The sequence below is a fragment of the Varroa jacobsoni genome, unplaced genomic scaffold, assembly GCF_002532875.2.
Source record: "Varroa jacobsoni isolate VJ856 unplaced genomic scaffold, vjacob_1.0 scaffold_395, whole genome shotgun sequence".
Lineage (NCBI taxonomy): Eukaryota > Metazoa > Arthropoda > Arachnida > Mesostigmata > Varroidae > Varroa > Varroa jacobsoni.
The window spans coordinates 165,074-192,971 of NW_019213297.1; the positions used below are offsets into that span (position 1 = coordinate 165,074).

Here is a 27,898-nt window from a genome sequence, read left to right on the forward strand (position 1 = left end):
ATAACGTATCCGTTCATACGCGCAGACGGACACAAACACACGTTCCCTCCAACACGCGCATGGGCAACGCAGCCGTACCCGTACCCTCCTGTAGGCGCGTACTCGGCGGTACGATGGCCATTTGTAGAGTCGGTCGTACGAGATTAACGCTCTGACTTTCTGCTCCGGTCGTAGAAATGGACAGACGTCGAGCTTCTTCATGTATCATCGAGCTAAACGGCGCAAGAGCAAATCAGAGAGGCCAGGAACCTGAAAGTGATTACGGTTACCGATTTGTTAATGTTTCTCTGGCAGCAACGGCAGCTTACTCAGCTACAGCTGCAATGTAACTACTTGATCTGATGGTACAAAAGCAAAAGCGATAAGAATAGGTATACGATGGTAGTGGCGGCGGCAAATGTTCCTATCGGGCAAACTTTAAAATCCTGAGAGGCTTGCCATTGAAGTATAAACTTGGACTAAACGAAATACGTCATAGGATAAACTTGCCAGTCATATCGAGCTGGCGAGATTCTAATGGCAAGAACTCTGAAACGATTATCTAAGATGCCACTCTGTGAGGTCGACGGCAAGTAAAGCCATCGATAAACAATAGTTACGTATGTGTATTACGTTATGTTGTAGTGTACAGAAAATAATCACACGGACGTCTATTCCAGTGTCACAAATTATAAACCGCATCGCACGTATGTGATCTAACTTAAGCAGTACGTACTTGCCCTTTGAATATGCCGTTAGCAGTTATTAGGGGCTATTATTATATGTATATGGAAATTCGGTAGAAGTGATTGCGGCATAGAGGCCGAATTCTTGTTATTATTTTACGTTTGAAATTAGAAGCCGCAATTAACCAGACTGCATTACTTATGTTTCGAGGAATAGAACACACGAACTATTTAATGGTAATTATCTTGCCATCACAGGTTGCAAGAGTTAAAGTTTTAGAGTAATAACCAGATTTAATTTGTGCGATGAATTTAAAACCACTGTTCCGACATATTCGAATCATTATCCCAATCCAGCATGAATTTCGTTTCTTTTAGTCTAATTCGTATGTGTACCACGAGTTGTTTCCTAGATGTCCTCTACCTTTGTCGTTTCATTCGTCACTCGTTTTCCACGGGTAAAAAGGGTGAGCCTTTTCTCTAGGACCCTGGCGATGACGTGGTCGAGGGAAATCATGACCTGCTACTAAAACATATTTACGAGACGTGGAAAAGGAAAGATTAGAAGGGTGGAGAAAACACGTGTTTATGTCCTCTATTATTCGCTGGTTAACTACATAAATACCTATACTGATCCTATTCCTGATCTAAGTATAGACCCTATATAGGATTCAGGAGATTCGTCACAAGATGAGAGTGCGACCCCACGCGAATATGATAGAAGTCCTCAAGACGGGGTTTAGAAAAACCTAATCCTACTTGCTGGCTCCACGCGGCCTTAAGGCACTGAACCCGCAAAAATGGATAGCACTGTGGTAAAAGCACACAGAAAAAAGCGAGCGATTAGCCGGCTACGCGATGATGGTTTCGTCCGTTTGTTGCATTGGTCATAGCTCCGTCTCCAATTTGGCGATATTCCACAGTTGACCTTATCTGACCTTCACGTCAGGTCAACGATACAGAGACGTCAACGAATCGGATCACCTATGCAGATATGCTTGGCGTAATTGGGTAAATCTATTTCGCTATAGTGGCTAATGCTGATTGCTCTTCGATGGTCACAGCGACGTTATATAAAACGGCTGCAAGAACATACAAGGGATCACCCATGTGTAAATGACTTTCGAAGTCAGAGGACTGTGCTCGCTCGAAGGGTGGTTCTCACGACGTTTTGTCTTTGCTTGATATTTTCTATCGGCATTACCTTTTGGTCTATGTAATTTCTCAGCGAAGAGTCTCTGATCCATCAATGGGACTCATAGAGCCCGTCGATGTGCTCACGTGCTACTTGCGGCTCGAAGTATTCCCGATTACTGGGCAAAGGCCTGAGGACTACGGCATGGCGATATGAATCTGATTCATCGGTCCACTAATTCGCTTTAGCCCCAGAGACCGACGTTATTTTTCCGACAATGCCACCATCGGTGAGGTTTATATAATTCATACACCCACACATACACACAAGTACATATATGTACTGGTCGACCTACTTGTCAAGCTTAGGACTCGATTCAGCTTCGCAGCAGTTCCCGTTTCTGAGCCATTTTTATATTGACTGATCAGCTGCCAATTTATTTTGCTATATTCTGTTGAGCCTGATAGAGTAATTTAACCATGACTAGCGTTACTAATGTATTGTTGAATCACGAATCAAATGAGTGATTTTGAACGATCCGCGCTTGCAATTTGTGTTGTAGATAAGGGCTGATAGCCTGTGTAAAAGTATATGCAAATCATGTTTTTAAGCTTACGTTGTTTGCACTGTCTACAGGGCTTTTTGATTCTTAATCCAAAGAGGTTTTTGGCAACGAAGACTTCCTTCCCAACGAAGACAAAAACCCCAGACCTTACAAAGTATAATTCTATTAAATCGATGTTGACAACACGTTATATTGCATGTTTTGCAACTTCTACTCAAGACTGGAAAATTCGTTGTCAATGGCATAGTGGTAACGTGGGCGACTACCGCTTTGGCACACAGGGTTCGATATCGCGGGCTGCCAAAACTAAAAACATTTAAAAACAGAGTTGTTCATACCAGATAATTAAATGGTCCGAAATGAGAGCGCTAGACGCTACTAGATACATCACTTGCGCAGCCTAAACCAAGCCATTAAGAAAAGGCTTTCTGGGATTTTCAGGAAAAGGTTGAATATCGTCGTATTACCCTACCGATACTCCTGCGATATCCTTAAGCAACTGTTGACCATCGCTAATTTGCTTGCGGTTAGGGCTACATATTAGACAACCTCCATTCCTAGAAGGTAATTTTTCTACGTCCGATCACTTTATAGGCGCAGCCTTGTAGAAAAAGCTTCATAGAAAATGTCACAAAATCACACACTTAAATAGAGGTGGGAAAGATACGTCGCTCTTCGTGTCGAACGAACCAGCATGTCCCGGTTTGCTAGACTGGGAATAAACAATTAGTACTGTAAAAGCAACGCGATTTAAAATAAATACTCAAAATGCAGTCACTGAATTCCATTGTATTTTTTTATTTTCGACAATCAAAATTTCAAACGATATGCATTGCATACAGTGAAATGGGCAAAGCTAAGCTATAAGTGCTTTATTCCTTGTTCAATGTAGCGCTACAAGACAGTCAATGTCGGATGAATAACCAGTTACGGAAAACTTTTTACGGCCAGGACTCTTAATGATACCCTAAATAACGCAGTGCGTACGATGCCCCCAGAAAGAGCTTATATTTACCAGTATCAATGCTGCTATAAAATGATATGTGATTCAATGATTAAGCTATGGCAATAATGAGCCCGCTATTCAACTTTGATGCGCCATAAGCTACACTCGTGTGAATCAAAACAGTCTGCTTTTTCGCGGGAGTACAATGTGTTCCCAAAGACAAGGTTAATGCCGGCATAAATTTATGGAATCAAGTGAAAAATATTCACCCATGAACATAAAGACCTCAAAGAAATAAATAGGGTATTCTAGAGATTAGAAGCCATTTTGTTGGGCAAAAAAATGACTAATATCTCAGGAAGGTACTTCAAACGCATCCTTGAACGGCTACGCGGATGAAACACTAAATACGCGCTAAACACATACTATTAAATGCGATTATATTGCTTGGGGGTTCAATGTAAAAGCAAGATGTGCTCTGGCGTCTATTACAATGTCGATAAAATAAACATAATATTCAATCACGGTAGGAAAAACAAGAATGGTGTTCCGTTGATCTCTACAGCCTTAGGCTGTGTATAAAAACGTTATCGTGTTTACCGTCTACCCCTGTTACCTAATTTTATCTTCCGACACCGTTTGGCAAAATTAGGTGTTTTTAGTAAGTAGTCTGATTACAGTATACGAGACAGTGTGCTGGCACAGAATAACAAGGGTGCAGGGCAGAGCGCCAAAAAAATACAAGCTAACACTGCTGAATACAACGAAACGATGAAAGTTATCTAGTTCGAAAGACTAAATGAGACATGTCGACAGCAGAAAAAGCCGGTCGAAGCTGAGACGAATGAAGTCATAAATTACTAATTTGATCCATAAGACGTGGTTTGTGTGTACATAAAGTAAAAACTTTAATTCATTTTGTCGTTATAGTCAGCAGAAGGCAGAATTGTTAGTTCTATCATAAATATACCGGCTTCTGAGCACGACAGATACGAACTTGCAGCTGAACAGGTGCTTCTGAGACAATCTCACTATCGTGTATTTTGTTCCATTGAGGTTCGATCGAACAGCCAGTATACGGACCGAAGGCAACCGTACATGTTTGCCCCGCTCTCTCTTTCTCTGTATACAGTTAGCAAATATGTTTTAGATAGCGTATTAAATAGCTGGACTTCTCATCTTAACAGAATCAAGAAACCAAGCAAAGATTATTAGGTATGCGCGAACTAAACTTGGCGCAAACGAGCCACGAATGGGACAAGTGAAGAATCTAAACGAAAATTTCAGACTTATTGAGCCAATCGATCATCTTTTATCGACCCGTAGTACCGTTTACGAAGATCCAAGGTAAAGTGACAGTTCTAGGCGCAAAAAATAAGCTCTTCGAAACGAAGAATGTAAACAAGTAGTTTGTGTCTGTAAGCTATTGTATCTACGATTTTAGAGTTAAGAAGATTTAGCGATATCTCACACGACGAGCATGAGGTGCGATGCGACACTGCATTTCTCGTCGTTTCAAATCTATGTATATTACATTCGATCGGTTGGATACACACAAAACAAAAGTGAGGAACACTGACCTATGGTCGATAGTTTTCCGCTCTCCATTTTCTAGTTCCACACTTAAAACTAACACCTGATCCTATCCTGGCATCTTTTAAGGCTCACGTGATAATTCCTCGTGTAACGTTGTAGAAGTCAACTCTACCATACGTGGCACACATGAAAGATATTGTGTTGATCGTGTAATTTGGTCATTCCGTGTTACTGTACGTTTTATGCATCGATTGTATCAGCCATCTTCTCGTCAATGATTAACGAAACATGATAGTGGGTAACGACAAATGCTAAGCAGATTTACCAAGAGTGGTTCCAAGATGACGAACACAAGCCATCATTGAGGCATGCAATTTATACATTCGCATACGCGGCTAGTCTAAAGCCATTGGGTTTATATGCGATGTCTTAAAAGTGGCAGATCGACAACGGCTATTTATTGAAAAAATCAAATATTACTATATCAAACATTCATTGAAAACCCTTGGAACATCCATATGCAAAGCTTTGCTTAGACAATATATGTCTCGAACGCCCAGAACGAGGACGTTAGGATAGGAAATGTATCAGTCGAAATTGTTCCGTAGCCTTACTAGAGGACGCCCGGGGCGACTTTTACAATTTCCTGAAGTTGCTTCGAACAAAAAAGCCACCATGATGGCATACTTCACGAAATCAGTAAGCCTGATGAAGGTCATTTCAAACCTTCAGGTATTGTGAATTGACACAATGTATCTCTCGCATAACAAAGAATTCCACTTAACTATAAAACAGCAGTTGAGTTAGCCCGATGTTGGCGTTTGGGGGAGCACTTTGTGGAAAACTGTGATACGAAAGGTTCATACCTGTAAAAGCTACGAGACATCCTTCTGCTACAGATAAATTATAACACGGTAGCGGTGCCATTCTTAACGTAGCGCCGCCTTATTACGTACTAACCATACGTAGATTACTGGAAGCGTTGCCAAACATATGCATGAATTGGTGGGGCGGCCATCACGATCATGGGATCGCGCGCCAGTAGACTTTTTCTTCTGCTAAAGATAAGGTTTTTGTGCTAATACCATTCATCGTGAATGAAATGCTTCATCGATTGCGCAAACGTCTATTTAAGCCTGGAAAACATATTATAGGAATGTGTGGATAATAAAGGTCACCAATTCGATATGGGACTTAGTGTGTTATTAAATATGAATCAGTGAATGACATTTTAATCCACAAAAAGTGTTGCTATACTAACGCTGGTGTTTCAATGTAGCATTGTGAAAGTGTGCCGATTGTTCGTATGTTGTACTCTTTTCTGCAAAAAGTTACTTATCTCCTGCTACTTCAATAAATGTCAAATAAGCACTCTTCACCTATCAAAACGGTTTCACCCCGTTTTGCATATATACTAAAAAGAGAAAAAAAGATCAAGTTATGTAAAATATCGCATGAAATATGTAAAATAATAAAATAATATTATATGAACAGGAGAGTTTTATTGAAAAGATGGGCATATGAAGGAAATTGCACTTCGTTCTAGTGAACCGATCCTTTGAACGAACTGACATTGTGAGCTGGACTCCTACAGATGAATGTATGTGCGCATATAGGAAGCTTGTGATAGACGTTAAGGTGCAACCGCCATTTTGAAAAATCAGGAACTCAAGGGATAACCATTTTCCCCCACCACACGATATTCTGCCCTTACCACCTCATTGCAAGGGTACGCTTTGTGCTTTAGTTGGGGATGTCTAAGGCATTGTTTTGAAGGGCGCACAGAACAATCGAAGTTTATCTCTCACGACATTAGAAAAATAATGGACTTTGATACTGCAGGTGAAACTGACTTTTCTTTGTAGGAATAAAATTCTGTAAATAAGGTCCATTTACCTTGTATGTCAAACAAACGTCTAGGCAGGTGTTTGTGTCGAAAAAACGAACGGGAAAAAAGAAAGGATTCCCGTAGTAGACAACGGCGTATTATGGAAATCAGCTCTGAAATACGAGTCAAGTAAATGACAGCTACTTTGCCATGGATCCTCTTGGCAGGTTTACGCCTTTGCGAACTGCACAATAAGATTAAATAAACGAGGTAAGTCCAAGGAAAATCAATCACACTATAGTGATGATTCTTAATTCGCATCGCTCTCAAACTAGATCAAGTTGGCAATAGCTTAGAACTTTTTGCAACAACTGTCGAAGTGCAATAGCGATAGAGGCCTAGTCTTTAACCTAAAATACTCTACCAAACGTTGATGGAATATTTAGAATAATCGGATAAATTAGTGAAAATCGTACGTTTTCCCACGTACCTTTCTCAAAAAGTCACGTCAAAGTAACACTTGGTTTTCATAATTATTAAGAATACAAGCATGCCTTTAACGAAATATTGCAATGCATAATTTAAATTCAAGTCTTAGTTTGGCCTTCACCGCGTACGAACTGTTCGCTGTGTGCCATTGTAGAATAGCAATACGGTGCATCGTTCGCCTTTTCTGTCCTGCGTGACTGGCCTATTAGTTGTTTTCATGTGAAACGAACAAAGCCGCGCTTACTTCTGATTTTTATACTGGAACAGTACAGTGATCTGTTAGAAAACCGTTTTAGAAATGGACGGTCTCCAACAGATGTAACCATGGATATATCCTTCCTTACCGGGTGTTGGTCGTTTCTTTGACCCGAACTTTACTGGCCTAAATGGTTGACCTGGATGATATATAATGGCACCTGCTTCGTCTGCTAGTAAGCAATGGTAAACACAAAAAGCAAGCATCTTGTTTAAAAATAGTCTCTTATTAAACTAGTTACTTTGATTGGATCGCACTAAACACAATCAGTTTGTGCACGTTTCGTGTCGTATTGATATACTGAGTGATCATTTTATTGCGTTTATCGTCGACAAGCTTGCTAGTTAAGAATAACTTTCCTGCCTTACTAAATATGCATGTTCTAGATCTTGTTCAAATGGGTAATTTTCGTTACCTAATTGAGCAGGTGAAATTTAAGGTGTTATCGTTTTTTTTATGCTTTACTTCTGGTACCTTAATCATTAGTCATTACCTCGAACAGGCTGCCAGAAAAAAACTAATGCGTCTACACCCGGTTTCGAACCTAGAACATCACATGTTCTCACGTTCAGCATTTCAACGCGTTATATGCCGCGCTACTCCCCATAGCTGGGTTCTAATACCTAGACTGCCATCACCGCGAGCAGTATGAACATCACTAGAATAGCTGCATTACTTGGAGCGTCTATCGTGTGCTAACCTCCAAACAATAGCAGCCACCTTTCACAGAGTGAATAAATGATATTCTGTGTAATTAATAGATCCCGTTTTATTTTACATTTTTATGAACTATAACAATCCATATGCATATGATTTTTGTCAGAAATTTTTCAATTTTTCTCAAAAAAATGTTCGCCAAAATGTGCCTTAACAAAAAAGCGTTGGTAGACAATACTTACGAAATATACAGAACTCATATATACATATACAGAGCAAGCGCAATAACGGTTTTGAAAATTGTAAACATGAAAATTAATTTTTACAAATATAAGTACTCCATCACAGTCTTTTTCACCGAATCAACCCCACTTAATTGTACGGAATAATAATTATACGTAATCAAAAGCGATAAAATCGTTCTCGAAGTCGACGATACCTCAAATTGAAAAATATATGTATCAAAATTTCATTCATGTTAATGTGTAAGATAGAACTACTAAATGACTTGAGTTTTACGTCCAGAACCGCCGTTAGACATTCTATCCGACGGCTGGCTCCCAACGCAAAACAAAGTGTGTCTACACTCGGGTTTGAATCTATACCATCACATGATGAGTATTTAACGGAATTTGTTGCAATTAAGAAGAACCAAAAAAGATGATTTAAGAAGGTGCCTAGTTCGGGAAACTCTAGAGGCAATTTTATCCGCGATATCCGGTAATTTTTATCAAATCTAATTTATTTTTTTGTCAAAACAAATGAGATGCCTTCAGCTAGCATTCGTGACATTATTGCTGTAACGTATTTTACCGTTGTAATTGTTTCAGACAAAAAAAAAGTTGATCTGCTTTATTAGTGATAGGCAGGTAATGATTAATATAGAATAACCGCAACGCAATCCTGTTGCCTATTCTATGGACTGGTTAGAAGTAATTGGGGACATAAAACCTTTGCAGGTACAGGAACAATTATTTTCGTAAACTTTAAGATCATATGTTATTGACCATTGATATTCTAAGTGCACCCTTTACGAATTGCACATTTGCCTCGGGTTTGTTTGGTTCATGATGCGGCATGTCTGCTACAGAACGATATTAATAGGACTTGCGAAAAAACGAAAGCTAAAATACTATTTTGCGTTTCATATATACACACGGACTGATGTAATCGCTGACGTTGCGCTGATCCTGGTACTAGAAAAGCCGCTGCAAAAACACTCGTGAAGTTACGGTGCCAGCTTAAATTCTATCAAAATAAGTAGACGGTTAACGAGACTAAAGACGCGTCAACAATTATCGCTGGAACAGTTTAGAGAATTGCCGGAGATGGAGGGAGAGTCCTATCGTTTACATTACTACTAACAAATAAAGGCATGAGACTGCGTTTCCAGTTGCCGAATCTCTTACTACAACAGATGATCGACCATGATGATCTTGATTAGCGATCAACGGTGCGCAGGCAACATTACCGTCCTAGTATAAAGCAAAAGTTGTATCTTCGACATCCTTCAAGTGCTGTTTTTAAGGAAAAGCTTGGTTTAACAACATGCGATATCCTGCCGGCATTGGTGAACTAATTTTGCAATTTAAAAATAATCAAACATTATCGGTCGTTCTATTTCGATAAGCACTAGGCAGAAATGGTGTAAGAAAACTACCACCGTGTTACATCGATTTCTTCGGTAGTTGCAACGAATTTGGCTATTACCTTCAGGGCACGTAATAAAAATAACTATGTGGTACAGATCTGTGATCGTTTTAAGTGCATCGGTGTGACATTTTAGCAAACTCCAAAGTAATATAGGTGCCATTGTTCATCGTCACAATTATGTGACCTTAGAGAAGTACTATGATTTTTTATTTCATTAGGGACTCGTCGCTACTGTTTACATTCCTCGACGCCAAGGTTTTTTCTTCATGCCTCTACGTACGTAAATCACTCCACTTATCCCTCTATAGACACTATCTGCCTAACTCGATTTTACGCTGTTTAGGTACTAATAAACGATTTGTATTTTCCACGTCTATCGCGCTGTTATTCCCAGTGATGTACGGTGGTGAATCGGGAGCTGACGAAACCCGAACAGGCTATCAGCCTTTGGGCCTAAAAGGGAAGCGGAATGAGCAAGAAAACTAGCTAGCGAGTCACAATCTGTTTTGTAAGCAGAGCGGACATTTATAGCGCCGAGCATCGTCGTCGCTAGAGCAGTTCAGTAGCGTCGACGCTGCTCCTGCTGCTGCCAAGGCATAGATGGCAAGGCTGAACGCAAAAGTTTGTCGTGGCCGTTCGTTCTTTCGGCCGACAAAAGCTGCACTTTACCGTCCTCCTCGCACGCCTTCTTCTTTTTCTCTTTTTCTATTTTCTTTTCAGGAGCAGGCGGCAGGATAGATATTCTAACAGGCGGCATAAGGGAGACACCACGTCCGTAGTACACAGGCCGTGTACAACCTAACAGCAGTAAACACCCAATAGATTGTTACAATACGTTTCTGTGTGTGACACAGCAGCGGGGGAAGTTCCTTATAAACCTTGTATACTCTTAGATCGTCTCACGTATCCTTCGCTGACTGTTATTGGGAATGCTTGCTTGGCCGTTTGTTCACGCGGCAGTATTTCTGTCGCCTATTTTCTTGAGGCTCTAACACCAGCAGTCTCTATTTACAACATTGTTGGGGTATAAGCGCGCCAGACGAAAACATGCACATATGGTGCTCTAAGAGATATCTAGACATAACCTGCTGCCGCCATTACTGCTATTACCAATAAAGCGCTAGACCATACTAGAAACAGCAACTTAGCCGACATGCTTGTCGACCAACAGACCGTAAGTTGGTGTCAAAAAGGGCCCGCCCGGAGTGGATAAAGAGCGGATGGAAGCGTACGGTTAGCTTCGTGTTGCTTAAGTTAGAGGCTGAGTATGTTGTTGTCTGATACTGCCTAGCGCCAAAGGATGAAGAAAAGGCCGGCCTGTAATCGTACTCTGTTCTCCGCTAGTGAACACCGAGTAAGGATCGGATATCTAGTGGAAAGAAGGGGGCAGACGCTTGAAGCACCGAGCATCGAATAAACGCGATCGAGTACAGTAGACCAGCGTCTCTCCGCGGGTTTCTCTTCATATTTTTTTTTTCACCTTTCTCTCTTTTCTGGATATACACACGCGTATACTATACGTGAGTTATTATACGATTACGGAAAGTCCGTAGCCATCAAGAGTAACTAGAACGTTACCATCTGTCACGGTAAATGATCGAGCATTAGACGCAGCCAATCCACAGGAAGCCCCTAAGAAGCCGTAGCATCGGGTCTCAGAGTTCGAATTTGAAGTTAAAATGTCTGCTTAGGCTTTTTATGGGGTCAGTGGTGAGTTCAAACGTTTTTTCATCGCATGACATACTACGAAAGTATAACGGTATTTCACGTAACGTGTTTTGAAAATCACCTATCAAAATACGATAAAGCAATGGTTACCTATGCGTAAGAAATGCTTATTTACAATGGTAAAGGGCATTTAATAGCTACGCTAAAAATGACACATCAGTAAATAGCACGAGCTCAGTTTAAACATTGTCATTATATGATTTTGCTTTTATAGCCACCAAAGCGGACATTTTGGCAAGGGACGTTAATCGACATCATCATTTGTCAACTAACTGCACAAATTTATTTCAGCTCACATAGGATCTGCATAAAGTTGTTGACAAAGAAGCAACTAAACGTGTGTGATTTAGAAGATTGTTTTTACCATATCATTTTTAAATGTCTGCCCCCAAATTATGCTGGTCATTAAGATAGGACGATAATTTTTGAAACTGCTGGTGTTATTAAAGTTCAGAAGGTCAGTACGTTTCGCAGCCCCTGAACGGGTCGTGTTAATGAAGATCATTTTAACAGCAGGTAGTTGAATATTATATTTTTGTTTTGACAACATACTACTATTCACTGGGCTATACTTCCCGGTGGTCCTGCTGAATTTATGTTTTGCTCCGGACATTAAAGAGCTCCTGTTTTTTTACGATGGATTTAAACGTTTTCGATTCCTGTTGGCGTTTTTCAGCGTCGATGGTTTGCAAACGTTTACACGAACGAAAGCGACCATTACAGGACGAGTTGATTGATTTTAGTCTAGTTGAAAAGCCCTCACGTGCCAGTTAGCTGAGTACTCAAGATTAACCCTAGAAAACTTTTATTTTCATTGATAAGATCTTATTATGACGCTCGGAATAAACTAAGATAAATTGTGATCGCTCTTATCTTTTGTTATGTAGATGAGTTATAGTGATCAAAAAAATAGCATTTTCTTTACCAAATCTCTGGAGCGCATTATGTTGACATAATTAGTCGGTTTTAAGTAGGGTGTCCCATATATCCATCTATGTTGTTATTACTGATTTACATTAATATCCAAACCTACTCTAGGTGTAAGTAGATGTCAAAACGTCAACATAGGTTCGTTTCTGCAACAACAATCAACACCCAAGCACTACAAGCGGTCCATCATAAAAAGGTAGCTTGATAGTGCAACTTGTGCTGTAGATTCATCGGACAAGTTTCATTGAGGCTCAAGGAATAGCAAAAAGAATAGATAAAGGATGCATATGAAACTGAGCGGCCAACCATGCCATTGGGCGCTGCACATGCTATTAGCTATGCGCAATGTTACTATGGGAATGCCCTAATCGACGTTGGTATATACCATAGCTTTTCTGTCCCCCTGCCACCGTTGTACAAAAGAAAGGCAAAAGTTTATAAGAAAAATAGTGAACATAGCTGGCGGTTATCCGTTCGTGAAACCCACGAAATAGACCAGGAGGCGAACAGTGATGTTCAATGTATTGTATAGAGAGTGCAGTGAAAAGCCACACCCGTTTGCACACTCGCCAATGATGCAGGACTCATCTCGCTTCATCTCCCGGACGCTTTGTGGATAGGCCAGTAGGGTAGCATTGGCATACCACTGTAGTAACTGCAGTGAAAGGGTGTTGCAGCATCAGGGACTAGGCGTCCCAGGACCTGGGCATGTGTACTCACGGCAACACACAAGCACATGCTATTATATCTATCAACAACACATATCAGACCACGCCTCGAAGAAATACCCGTTCCCCGCTGCACAATGATCGGTGGGATGAAGTTCTAGAGGTAGGTGAGTAGCACACGTTATATAGTATCTATCTCGACTGAATGAAAGCGCTGTACCTAATAACTAAATTCTACGTCGAATGTTTCCAAACGTAAACTCACTACGGGAACTGGTGACCTTGTCCTTAAATATCTAATATCTTTGAGTAGATGAGTGGTACCCAACCGATATTCATTTCTAAGCTGGAGTACTTCTAGGAAAGCCAATAGAACCGTGCACATTCGTATTTGCAGGGCTCTCTGTCCCGTTTCGTTCAGTTTCACCCTTCGCGGCGATCTTCATTGCTTCCAGTGGAGTAGAAGAAGTGCTAAGATATTCGAGTGCAGTGGGTGGATAGGCGTAGAAGCAGTGGTGCCTATAGTTGCCATGGCTGCCACAGTCACTTCCTGCAGTCCGATGCTTGCTTCTGGCAGAAAAGCTGGCCCAGTGGTTCTCAGAGCAGACCTAGCATTCACGCAGCCAGTCCAGCAACCTAGGCCTGTTGTCTGGTACCGCCTCAGTTCTGCTCCTCACTCTTCACACCGTCTTACATTGCATACTCTAGTACTATCCTTGCTGCCCTCTAGGAAAGCCAGTCGGCGGGGGCAAGATGATGGGGATGCTATCCTATCCAAACCGTTGCTTTCGCCAGCAAAATAGACGGATAGAACTCGTTCTTCTGCACGCCTGCCATTAAATCCCTCGCTGAAAGCAACGTTCAATCTCATAGCCGCTATCCTCGGCCCAGCCCTATTTTTCTTTCTCCCTCATTCGTCTGGCGTCCACATGATATCGGCGTCATATCATACCAGTAAACAGGCACGCGACGAAGAATTCTTTTGGGATTACCACCTACGCCAGTCCGAAGCTATAACAATTGAAGTGGTAGGTCCGGCGGCCCGCCCTCTGAACGCCGTCTAAACATTCGTTCGATCTATACAAATACAGTGTACGTACACAGACAAACAGCAGATATGCGCTGAAAACGGCAGCACGCTCTGGAAAAGAAGCATAGTATCATAGAACAGTTTTTTTAAATAATAGTCTTCCCTTGTACAAAGACACGAGGAATGGCGCCAGCGGCCGCGGAACAACTTGAGCTGCATCAGATCGTTTCCCAGACGCGGCATATCGGACCGAGTTGAACTAGTAAAGGCGAGCATGATGTAAACAGGTGCGTCGATATACAGGCGTAGATTTACCATTGAACCCAATATATATATTAGAATCGTTTCGATATTACAGTATAATAGATATTGTCATATTTATATGTAGGTGCAAAGCGCTACTATATTTGTCTACTATGTGAACGTGGAGAAGTCTACGACATAGTACATATGCATCTGGATTGGTATCTAAAAATAGGCTTGTCCTTTTCAGTCGAGTAATTATGATAAGGCCTCTGCGCTACTTTAGTATTTACTGATCATTCATCGTTCATTACATTAAAAAGGAGTAAAAGCACAACATAAGCATTAACATATAAGCATGCACAGTTGTATGGATGTGCCATGTGTTGGGGAAGAATCAACGAATGCGGGAGCTTTATGTTTCAGATAGAAAAAGTATGCAGTAACTGCTGTTATGGGAGCTTTGCGATGCGGTTAAAAGCTGGTGAACAAATAGGGTTATTTGTGAACAATGGCAGTTATGGCAATGTTTACTAAAGTTCTAAACGTTAAGCGGCACATGTGCGGACATAGGCTCCCAATCTTAGGGGATCACTCACTTTCCAACCTGGTTAGCATGATGCGTCCTGTCGCTTTTGTAGAGCAGAGCTTTCCAGAATGACACGTGCGTGCTTAAAGGATTTTACTTATGACTGGGACTAACATATTGACGTAAAATCTCGTCGGAACTAACTTTAGGAAACGTAGAAGTTGAAACAAAAATCAATTGAATCAAGTGATTACATAGAAGTGTTCTCTACGGCAGAGAGTCCGCCGTGAAACAAAAGGTGTTTCATTCGTACGTCAAACGGAAACTCACAGAAAGCAGTTGAATAAAGCATCGATAATTAATATACGATCTTCCCATGACAAAGTAGCGACTACACTTGTCTGTGTGCTACCGTTCACTAGATTATGTCGCAGTCGACTGAGCTAGATTTTGGTGTCTATGTACGGAAAACGAAATGTTCCCAAAGCCTCTAAGTATCTACTTTTCGTGAGATCTGATTGCATACATTTTTTCACATCTGAATTGCTTATGAGATTGACGAGTATCTTGCAAGAATCCTAAAGTCTTTTGAACGTTGCTTTCAATTCAGACTATACTGAGTCGGTCTTTAGAAATACAAATCAGTCTTATCTGTAAAAAGAAGTGCTTTTAGACACATTTTTCAACCATAATTCAACAATTTATTCATAACATATATATGCTATCCTGACTATAATAGCAAAACGTTCCCACTAACAAAGAAACACTCCGTGTTCTTGGAACATCACCATGGACAATCTTAGGTTTACTACGAAACATATTTGTGGTGAAGAAAATTTAATCCATCATTACTACATACACTAAAAGGAGGTACTTGAAGCTTTTTAGCGCCAGCATATCGAACCGTGAAGCTTTAGAGTACCCATGTTACTGATGTCTGGACGAGGCCAGATACGTGTACAGGAGATCAGATGATGCCGGATGGTATATGTCAGTCAGAGTGTGGCATTCTCAGGTGGCTGATGCGAGTAAGAGAGGTACAGAGTAAAAGAATGTGTCACTGCGTTGTTTGGTACAGCTACTCCTGGTGCTTCCGCTGCACTCATCACACTCCTCGTACATTATCTGTTTGCACTGCGCCATTGAAGAATAACTGGTAAGCCTCAATCTAGGCTACAGTCAACTGGGTAGTTTGTTGCCTGGCTACTGTCTATGTTATGGACTATGAGTGGTGTCCTTATGGTTTAGAAATCCTATGGCCTGCTTCGTCACCATATCCATCATCATCGTCGCCTCCGCTCGAATCAGCTAATGCCAACATTCCCGATACCAGTTAAGTGTTGGCCGACACGAGCTGAGCATCAGCTAAGTCAACAATGACACAGTCTTCTTCGTTGAAGTATAGGGCAACAACGAAATGCTTGTGAAGTACGGGGAGAGTTGTTCCCTCTCGAGGAAGCAGGCACAGTTGGCCGAATAGCTTCACATGGTTTTTGCCTCCTCATGAGGACCCTCGTTCCACATCTGGAGCAAGAGCCGCTTTTGCTTAAGGCAGTCCTGCTACCGCTGCTCTTGCTGATGCTACCATGAGCCCTCAAGCAGGTTAAGTCAGCTTGACCAAAGACGAGGACAACATACATTCCGCCGCCAGTCCGAGCCCTTTAACATTAACTACAATCCAATCACTTCCCTGCACATTAGTGTTTCCCATTGTCTTATCTAGGAACGTCTATGAGATAGGTTTGTTTCTGAAGACGCGGATTCGACGATCGGCGGGCTATGGCGCGTTCGTCAAGCACCGAAAAATGGGGGACAAGCGAAGGATACCATAAGGACGGATTCCTACAGGACTTTTTTCCGTTTACCTATTTTGCCTTTGTTCCTTTTAACTCCTTTACCTCTTTCTTGCGAACAAGTCCTCTGAATCATTTTTTAGGTACAGCATCAAATGCGCATGTTGTTTAGGTATAAATATGTACTGCGCTGTTCTGTCTCTCAGAAACAGCTGCGCAACAGCTTCTTAAGCCTACCTGAACATCGAGCTGTGAACTCATTCAAGCCGTTCATGTATTGCTGGATTAAAAATGTATCATTAAGACTCCCGGCCTCTGTTAGCTAAGGCCGGACCGCAGCTGGGTTTGTAGTGTTACAGTCGGCTGTCTACTCGCGATCCAAAAGCCAGATGTCGGAGGATTAGAATGTGTGATTTTGCAAGTGTTTTGCAGTGCGTAATTTTTGACCTTTTTTCCTTTCTCTAGAAAATGGAAATTCATTAAAGGAGAACGCGCATCTTTTTTATGCTAAACAAAATTAATTCCTAATGAGTAGTGCTAATGGTGAAGAAAGCCTTTAAAGACCAAATTATGGAAAAGAGAAAAGTTTATGAGGAATTCTAATAGCTTCAAGGCAGAAAAGAAAGCTCTTGAAGGCGACCCTAGCTCTAAACGATCCGTAACAGCGAGTAAGCACGAAGGTGTGGAGAATGCAAAACAAGCTCTCTCGGCTGGGGTATCGCTGAACCGTCTTCAGGGAGCTAGCGAAATAGCGAGACATCTCGTATGACTCATCTCGGACTATTTCGAATGATAATTTGGGGGCAGAAAGCCTCACACTAAGGACAATGCCGGAGAAACTGGATTCGGGTAAATACAGATCTATCAGCAACTGTCGCAACGCTATCAAAAAGCAGCCCGACGAGTTCTAACACGTTGTTACAGATGATGAAGCGGGGCTGAGCAAATATGACGTGAATTCAAGAACACATACATCCGAATGACGCTTTGGAGGCGAGGCTAGATCGGTGGTAGCTGCGGCATTCAGGTGACAAATTGAGCTTTTATCGTTTTTTTAACTACAAAGTTTAATAGGATTACGCAATGCTATCCTCCATAATAGGTTTCATTCCTAAACATGCTCAAAGCTCGGAAATAGTGATAAACATAGACTCTATGCTTGAAAACAACGTACGATAAAAGCGTAAGGCATCAGCGTTTCGATCCAAATATGCATCAATAGGCAACACGCGAATAGAAGTTGGATAAAGTTAAAATATTGCAAAATTAACCTTCTTAAAGTTTGGAGGAAAGAAGAGGATGAAAAGTGAGCTTGACGTAACACTGATCACCACGTCTAATTCTTCTTGAATCTTGTTGAATTATCCTTTGATAGTAGTGCTATCGTAAGCTCAATTATTGCTCTATTATTATCAAACGATGTGGATTAAAAGTATGCTGAGGTGTCATCCGAATACTGCGAATCTTCACTTCATGATCGAGAATTGGGTCGCTCGAAAGGGCGAATGAGGTCGTGTTGCGGAGCAACGAGCGCGAAGTGACCATCTAGAATATTCCTTGAAGTACTTTCCGATTATAACGAAAACTCGTAAGAAGGCATGATACGATAAGCTACGTAAGTTCATCGTAAGAGTGAAAGTCGTTATATAATGGTAATATTTTCATTAGTGTTGAAGTCTAGGTCGTGCTCATCATTTTTAGAATCACTAGCATCTAAATGCATCTTTTACAAATACCTAAAATCACCATTAGGATACCGCATGTCAACAAGCTGAAATTATTATACATTGCCACCATAATAGGATGCCATTGACGTAACGTCATTTTTCTACGACTAGTATTCACGCTATTTGTTTCCGCTTTTTTAGTTTACTAGGTGTTTTTAAATAAATTAATAAATAATATAGAATTAAATAAATTAATAAAATAATAAGTAAATTTTCCGCCATAAAGGGATAGAAAGATGCCAATTTTCACCTAGGGAGCTCCTCTCGACCAGGTTTACTTTTGTTCTTCGCAGCCAAAATAGATACATGCGCATTTATATACTTACTTATTCCTGTTTCATCCCATTCACTCACCATTGGTGTTTACATTCTTTATTCTTCATGGGACCAACTCTCTTGTTCAGCAATTTTCTTCTATCGTTATTCTAGTACTTGCTTCTTCTCTATCCTATACGCAGACAAAACTTTATCCCAGTAAATAAACGTATCTGCATCAGGTGTTTATAAAAGTTTCTGGGATAACAAGGAGCCTGTAGTGATGCGCGACTTCCATTTTAGGAGGGAGCAGTTGGCACAACGGTGGATAAGATTCGAACTGATGCAGAAGGTGAAAATCTTCTGAAAAAATTTCCGGAAAGAATGGCATTAGTAAACAACTGGAAAAGCGAATTCCAAACAACACGAACTGTGAGCGAACCGTGATGTTCTGTTATGACTTGGCGTACCATTTTGCTTCTCTTCGTTGATTTCGGACTCGCTGCATTAATCCGGTTAAATTGCACGTGGGGGCAATGGCAGTCATAGCATGCGAGTTTGCGAGTGATACAATAGCACGAGCGAACTGCGCAATACCCTGCCTGCCGTGCTGTACGGCAGATACATGAGAGAAGGGAATTGATGTAGGTATTTACTCGACGAGTCCGAGTGCTTGTTTCTGATTTGGTACTTTTCGGATCTTCTACTCTCCACGGAGTGCCGGCTCACTTCCACTGTTACTACATACCTATTCTTTTTTGCAGTAACGCCTATGGCAGCATCGGATTTCGAGTGGCCGCTCGCGATAGCGTACGCACACCGTTGCGGTTCCTCGCTCCATGCTTTCCACTTCGATAGTCCTGCCTCTCTTGCGGTACTGGCAGTAGCTGTAGTATCCTTCCTACTGCCACCGAAATCATTATCGTCTGTATTGTCGTCAAAGTCCAGTCAAAAGCCGCGAAAGCCAATGAGTGAGTGTCCAATGAAGCGCAATGATCAGCTACTATGGAGAAGAACACAGGTAAGCCAGGCTAGGCGAGAACGGAACTGGTGGCGCTACAACGATAAAGGTCGATGTTAGGAATTGACGAAGAACAGCATCAGCACCAGCAGCGAAACGAAGCATCTTGGCAGAGGGAATGGAAATGCGGAACTGAAAGAGGAAAACCAAAAATAGAATGGTAAATGTCAAGACGCTTTGGCAATCAGCGCTGCTGCCGTTGCGCCCGCCCCGTGCATTCGAAATTCAATAGATATTGGATTTCATTTGGAAGCAATCGGGCGCGTAATAGAAGCACCACCATTTGTTACCTTTTGACGAAACTATGGATCATTTTTTCTATTTTACCAGTTGAGGCTTTTTGATGCAACAAGATAAAGGAGGGTAGAAGTAGATGAACATACAGAAGAAAAAAATGAAGATCTTGCTAGAAAGTTAGGAATAGAAATTAGGTATCCATCACTGTAGCTTATGCTCTTACAGTGGGTCGTACACGCTGTGGCCGTCATACGAAGGCTAGACCAGTCATCACACTATTTCGCAGAGACAGATGCATTTTCGATGTTCAAGCTATCGGAAAATGCCGCTTTTGATCGTTGCGTACGACGAATGGCGCAGCTGCGACACGCTTAGAGTTATAATTGTGGCATGGTTTTCATAAATTTGAGCTTCTGCGAGATTCTCCGAGTTGCATCGCGAGCACCCAACAACTGGTACACACATACGATAGCAAGAAACCCCTACGGAGCGACCCAGGATGGCCCACGCCAGCCATCTGACTCACGAAACAGAATCGTTAGAAAAGATACATCGTGCGCAAGTATGTGCATGCCAGCTGAGTGCATGTATCTTACTGATTTATGAAGTACGAATAATTTCATTTACCTGTTGTTGCCTTCATAGGCTGCATGTTTGTATTTGTTGTAACAAATTGTTGCTTCCAACGTTTCAATTGATCGGCTACGTGCATTATAATTAATGAAACTGTTGTAATCGTGTATATGCGACGCCAAATGTGGCCGTTTACGCTGGCCAAGCTTACTGTAATCACCCACCTGATACAGGATTCTTCCTTAAAATATGAACTTTTTTTTTTATAGTTTTTTTCCCATACACACACGAGTCGTAAGGCAAGATTGCCCCTTTTTCTTGAACGAACCATTAACAACCTAACTTACAAATCAGCGTTGCACATTAGCTTCTATGTGAAATACATGTCTAGACAATCACATGGTTGCGTCGCTTAGGCAAAAATCCTTAACGGCAAGTAGCTACATGGTAATTAAATAACAGACCCCTTATAGACTCGCAATCGTGTGTCCGCATTGGAAAGAAGCGGTGTCTTGCTTCTCTAATCAATGATTATAGTATATCTGTTCAATTTTCCTTTACATCACTACATTTTGTGTTAATTTTTCGCTGATATTTTTCTATATTTTAGCAAGCATACATCGAATCCACGTTACAAGTGATATCTTCGTATACATGTTTATAGCTGAGATGTGGTAACTCAGGAGGCTCAAATGGCAGCGGTCAATAGAAGAATAGAATTCAACACCAGACATTTTAGACCATCTTCCCTTAGTCTCTGAAATGTTTCCGTTTAACATCATTGTTCTCGTCGTGTTTCTCGGATTATGCAATGCAAGCTACCCGCTGTGCGAGCAAACCAGATATATTCAAAATATATATAACCAAATATATAGAAAAATTTAAAATTAATATTAAAGCACATCGATTAAGAGTAAAAATGTACACTGTTGGCAACATAGAACGATTGGTTATAATTCACTCAAAAAATTGTTCTGTGTAAATGCAGAATTACATAATATGTCGTCTGCGACTAGTCCGGATGATATGGCTGTATAGTGCAGATATGGGATTCCACGTGACATTTATCGTTTACACGAAAGACCTATAATAAAGTGAAGGCTTCCGACTTCGTCAAAACTATTCTCATCATAGTTAAACCTGCATTTTTAATCATCTTGATTGTAATGCAAAATCGCTAGCTCATTAGAGCGGGCACCAACGAAGAAATTTCTAAAGAGCTAATGAGGTTTTGCCAATATAGGCTTAGATTCAAGCCAAACGTGAATTTAGGTACTTAAGTAGGTAGTGACTGACGTCCACCATTCTGATTTCTTGCTGAACTAGCGTTTCGCTATTAGCAAGTACAAAAGGGGTAGGGCGGGGGTACGCACCTCTGACGGATAAGTAGGTGACTGTAGCTGCCAGCCGTCCGCAAATGACGAGCACTTTTTTGATAATTACTTACACCAGTAAATGGCCAACTTCAGTGCAGAGGAAGCTAACCAGCTTGAGTTGGGTTTGAACGAGGCAGGCTACTTGTTTATGTGAGAAGTATGGAAGTTTTTATGTACTCAATTTACAATCGCTGCTGCTGGAATGAAGGCAGTTTTCTTAATTATGGAATGCCATGACCGTGTCAATATAAACTTCTCCGCCGATAGCTAGATAGATGATGCTGCTACTGCATAAATTTGGTGTCGATGCTTATGGCACCGACTAGCTCGACAGAATCTCATCGTGGGCCAGGGAAATATAAATAAATATAATAAATAAATACACATTTGCAATTAAATTGCCCGAGTGAACAGACGCAGCGTGAATAATTAATGTTTGCGGTTCTACCATTTGCGAAACACGTTCTGCCACATACAGATACGTAGTGAAGAAGATACGTTGAAGCTCGTGCTGTCTTCGATCGAGTGTATGCGACATTTTCCAGAAACTCTGTTTTTGCGTTAAGTACCATAATGGTATAGCATAGTATGAGTAGTACATTGAAATATGATTAAAACTTTGCTAGAATTTGTCGTCTATGCGTTATGCAATCTATATCCGGTATGTTTCTAGTGATTTATGTTGGTCCGACAATCCTTCGCTCAAATAGGTCCTACTAATATCAACTATAGGCATTCTGTTTGTCGTGGCAGTAAGTCAAGGCAGTGATTTAAGCGGCTGTGTTACTATCCACACGCCTGACAGGCACCCGAGTATCGAGTACAGAAATGGCTTATAGGATGATGACAACGTTTTTGGAAGTGCCAGATGCATATATGGTAGTCGTTTGTTGATTGTCATGCGTCGATACAAAACCATCCATTAAAATATCATTAGAGACTTTACTTCCTCTCCATTTTCTTCCATGGCTATCCCGTCAGGCCTGTCCTTCCGTTCGCCGGTTGCCCTCGCCAATACGAATCAGCTTATCGATACGACATTAGTAAGGGCTCTGATAATCGATAAATATCTTATTATGTACCCTTGTACTGTAATTCGTGTCGAAACTAATAGCCCTTTTTCTATTTCCTTTTACAAGCGTCTTTTCTGTTTGGTTGAATTCGAGGGTTTTTTAAAGTGAGCGCCAGGGATCATCGGAACACAGAAGGCGTTTCGGGGCGGAAAGCGACAAAGCAAGTGTACTATACTCTTACGATGGACGTTCAAATATTTATGAAGCCTCTGTTTTTACTGAGGCGCAAATCGATGAACGACTAGACCGATAGCGACACTCAAACCCAGACAGACAAACGCATACACACAAAAACATGCAGATGAGCATAGAGCGCACACAACAAAATGACATGTAAGCCATAAATATCTATGAATATTAGCCGATAAGACCATTAACAATGGTGCAGCATACGTTGTTGCCTCAAGGCTGATATACGCACAAGGATATTTGGCCAAAATACTGCTATTACTGCTACACATGCGTTGATGCTTGATGAGAGCATCGTCATAGAGTATTTTTTTTGAGGTTCATATCGTGTTGGTCAACCCTGGGGCGAATTACTCTTGCTGTTGATCGTGGCATCAGGGCACCAGGGAAAAAGTAAGTATGATAGTTTGCACATTATTCTACAAGTACACACGTACATCTGTATAGAGTAAAGTAGATAGTCCTGTGCCTCTACAGATGGTTAGTGACTTTAGAGGGCTTTAACCAGTTTCCAACATAAGCTAACTTAGAGCGACTTGTAGGCGTTACTCATAGAAGAGAAGACGCCAACAGAGTTGAGCTCACGTGCACAGAGAAAAAAAATCTCTGCGGGGACGATTACCGTCACCCGCTGTTTTTTTTGACTGGCTGATTGATGGTAGCTCGGTGGATGGGCCGCTGCCGATTTTGTCATTTTGTGCATGCTTTGTCCATATATAATATACTGCACGTGCGGAGGCATAAAGCGGAATATCGATAAATTTTTGAATTGATATAAGTGTTGACCCGTTCTCCTCCCAATCCGGACTTCCGGAATGGTTCTGAAGGGTAATTTTTTTCTACTATTAGTGGTTAATGCCACTACTGGTGGCATTAATCGTTGTTGTTGTTGTCACTTCCCCTTCTCCTGAGGGTAACTGTCCCGACGGAATTTCTATTACCGCTGTGATTGTATGCTAGAGGTGCTTGCTGATTTAACAGATGTGTCCCCGTTAACGGTGCCTATCTAACTGCCTACTTGTCCAACGGTGGAGTTCGTTTTTGATTCACGCGCATTTGTTCAATGTCGTCCTAAGACCAGCTCAGTCTTTGTCTCGGAAACAGATTCAACCTAAGTTGATCCGAGCCTAGACGAAGGAACTTAGCTAACTTCGTAAACCGCAAATATTTCTATGACACAAAGAACGGAAATCCAGTTTATTACGAATAACAACAACGCACCTTTGTATAAAAAAAGTTTGATGGACGTACGAATGATAAATATATTTCTGATTTGACCTTTTAATTCATTCAAGCTTGTCTCGACCACTATGCAATGGATATTAGCATATTGCGCTGACGCCTGGTTGGAAACGACTAAATGTAAGCCATAAAATAATATTTAGGTAAGAACTGCTATTTTTATTATTAGGTGCTAGGTAAGCCCGTGTATGGGATTCGTTGGTGATTCAGAAGAGCATAGTCAATATCAATAAAACGTCTTTTAGTACTTCCACAAATAAGAAATTTGCGCATAGGTACCCCACATGGCCGCGATGCTGGTACTATACATTCGTATTTATTAAACTATTATTCTCGTAAAACGAAGTAGAGATGCAGCGTCGTCACGTAAGACTTATAGCGTCCGAGAAAATTCGATGTATATCCGACCGTACAGCCAACCCGCTAATGCGTTCGCTTGTCATAAAAATGTGTGACGAAAATATTATCAATAGACAAGAAAAATTGCCCCGATCGATTTGCAGAGGCGTTTAATAGATGGCTATGTCATCTGCAATTGATTTTCAGCACTCTTAACTTAAGTCGGTGGCCATATCAGAATCGATACTAATTATTAGACATTAGCAGGGAAATTTTGGCGTAAGGCCGGTTCCAGCCTTCTGCTAAGCAGGTGAATGTTTAGAGTTCCACAGTTTCACAACCCTGCAACTAAAAATGATAAATAATGTCATTTGAAAACGATTCTGATATAAATTGCTGGCTTGATCTTCCTCTGCGGAAGGGAACCATGTATAGCTAGGAGAACTTTACAATGTAAATTGAAATCTTCACTATTTTTCCTTTACGTTATATTATATAGCGTACTGTTTATAGACGAAATTGTTGTTCATTCTTCGTGACATAAATATTTTGGTGATAATGAAAAAAAAATAACCAATTCGAGTAAATAAGTAAAGAGCCACGATTTTATTTATATTTTGCTCATGTTACGCCGTTTATTTTGCTCTTATATTTTTCTTGTACGATATCCATCTTCGTCGGTGTACGCACATATTGATGATACACACATGAACTTGGACCCATTGTTTGATTGTTTCGGAGGACCCTTGTCCACGAATGCCTGGCACTGCTGGTGTTTTTGCTCCCGGACCAGCAACCATAATATTGTTTTCCTTTTTATGACAGGATTTGCATGCTTTTCTACAAAGGTAACCCTAATACGATATCATTTAAAACCGAACAATAAAAACCTCGGCCAGCGTCGTTGAATTGGCTTCCCTGAGACCTGAAAAACTGGTAGCTCACTTTGGATCTATTCACAATTGTCAATGCTCAAATCCACCGTCACTAATCCACCTGCCAGCTCTCTTCAGCTTCAGATACGTTTTGTATGTCATCTGCCTGAAAGGAAAAAAACTGTAGTCGCCAAAGCCACCTACATGTTGCTTGTTCCTGAGGTCCCCGATGGACCACACGCTTTCGGTCACCGCAGCAGCCACGACGAGAACAGCGGTGACAACGAAAACAGCACAATAAAGCTAAACGTTTAGCGACGCCAAACAAAAACTGCAACAATATGCAGTAAATCGTAGATTGGCTATGGGCAAACCTTTCTGCCACCTTGATCCGACGGATCGGTCGAATGCCAATATGGCGACCGTGGGCGCCACGCACGCTTTACGTGTGCAAACGCTGATCTCAACCGATGTTACGAAGCGTCACTGTTAATCATTACGGTGTTTAAAGACAACTTGGTTAACAACGAGATCTTGGAGATCGTCGGCGCAGAGCAATTCTTTTGCTGCATCCGCTACTCGGTTGCGGTGGCAGTCTACGGTGAATGACAACGCGTCAGAGCTCCCGCAGAGAAATAGAGCTCGGTCGGCCGCCTTTTCAACTCTGTTTGTTTACGTTTGATAATATAAATTACGACAATTATATTGAGGGAGTAATTCAGTGCTGTTTCTGTACTACAGTTAAATACCATAAAATCTGCTACAACCTCAATCATTCACAAACCAATCGTATTTACAGTTTGTGGAGATGTGGAGTTTTCCCCCCGAGCTACTTCAGTAGGCTCCTACGTTTTTCTTTATTGGATAAAATGGATCCACTGTATAAGGGAGAGTATTCGTCGGACAGGATCCAGCAAATGCGGGCAATGGTAAGATTATCTGTGCTTCTGTCTGGTCATTTACTAAAGGATTTCTAACAACTGATAAGACAGATGCTTGCAAATGTTTGTGATTTACTCATGCGTGCTTGTTAAGAAATTACCTATTAGGTCGTCGTGTCGTAATTGCTAACCAAAATTAAGGCTTGATTAGCCTGTTCCTACCGAACAAATGGCCTTGGCATATTATGTTTATACGGTTCGACTGCTTGCAGTCCTTTTCAAAAGCCTATCGTGTAGTGTGCAAGGCAAAAAGTTTTTCACTCGTACTCCACGCTACTGCGACGTCCGCCATCCCAACAGCCCAAGACACTTAGCCCGGCTTTAGTTATGAGCCAGTTGTGCTTCGAATATATATACTGTGTTGATATCATCCGTAACGAAACGATAGATTCACAGTACTATGATTTTTCGGTTTAATGCGAATACCGGTAGGCTTACTTTGTGATTATCTGACCACAAGGGCAAATAGCGACTCGAAAACAAAGATGCGAACGCTGACGTCTCGTAAGCCGGTTAAGCGTAATTATTTTTACCGAAACCAAAAATACAGGAAGAGGATTCTACTGGAATAACCGCCTACGTTTGCTATCCAGTGCGCCATACCTAATGCAGAAATACACTATATATACAATTTCTATTACGTGAATCGCTACTTTGACTTGACACGAACATCACGCACACACGCACAAAACCAATTGCTCTGAGAAGTCGATGACATTTTCTTCTGTTCTCTCGTGATTCTTCAGTTAACTACCAATTAAGCATCACGTTTTGCACTGGAAATTGTATTTTCCGGAAAAATATTTATATGGAAAAATTTATTTTACTTTTCTATGGTAAACGGCATCCATAAAAAGCAATATAGCTTCTTGAGTTCGCTAGTGCCATATAAGATGCGGTGATGAAATGCTGCAACGTTCAAATAAACAAGTAAGAAAAGCTTACGTCAATTAACTAGTTCAACAAAATAGCTAATAACAAACTTTAAAGAGATTGCCTAAAAAGGTACGATTACGCTGAATTTGCTATACGATGACTATATAAGGGTCTAGGACGCGTTCTTCAACGACGATCACATGCATTCCGTAAAAGTCCATAACTTGGTCCAGTTTGGGCCAAGGGGGTTCCAAACTCATCTTTCTACATAAATTGGCCAGGAGCTCGAATACGCAACGCCGAAGTAACACTAATATGCTCGTTTTCCGGGAACTGAAGAACGTGCCGTATTTCGTATTCTGCGACTGAAAAAATACCCACATATGCCTATGGTGGGAGGACAAATGAGTCGGGCGAACCGTAAAAGTCACTCCAAGTTCTCCGCACGGCAATGGAGCCCATCCTCCTTTTTATAGAGTCCAAAAGAAAGAAATGAAGTTTGACAACATTCTTCGTGTTTTTT

The 27,898-nt window shown here is 41.2% G+C and overlaps 2 long non-coding RNA genes across 3 annotated transcripts in view; one reads left to right on the forward strand and one right to left on the reverse strand.

Annotated features, from left to right (window-relative positions):
• LOC111260063 (uncharacterized) overlaps positions 1-3,147 on the forward strand; it is a 6,715-nt gene extending 3,568 nt beyond the window's left edge. Inside the window, exon 3 of the long non-coding RNA XR_002680045.2 lies at positions 2,807-3,147. This is a non-coding gene — a long non-coding RNA (uncharacterized LOC111260063). The remainder of the gene's footprint in view (positions 1-2,806) is intronic.
• Positions 14-21,648, reverse strand: LOC111260060 (uncharacterized). 2 transcript variants are annotated; one of them, XR_002680043.2, is made up of 4 exons: positions 19,104-21,648; positions 18,733-18,996; positions 1,090-1,188; positions 14-249 (listed from the first exon to the last, which is right to left on the reverse strand). It is a non-coding gene; the product is annotated as an uncharacterized LOC111260060 (long non-coding RNA). The 2 variants fall into 2 exon arrangements; XR_002680042.2 differs by having other exon boundaries at positions 1,090-1,191.
• Between the last annotated feature and the right edge of the window lie 6,250 nt (positions 21,649-27,898).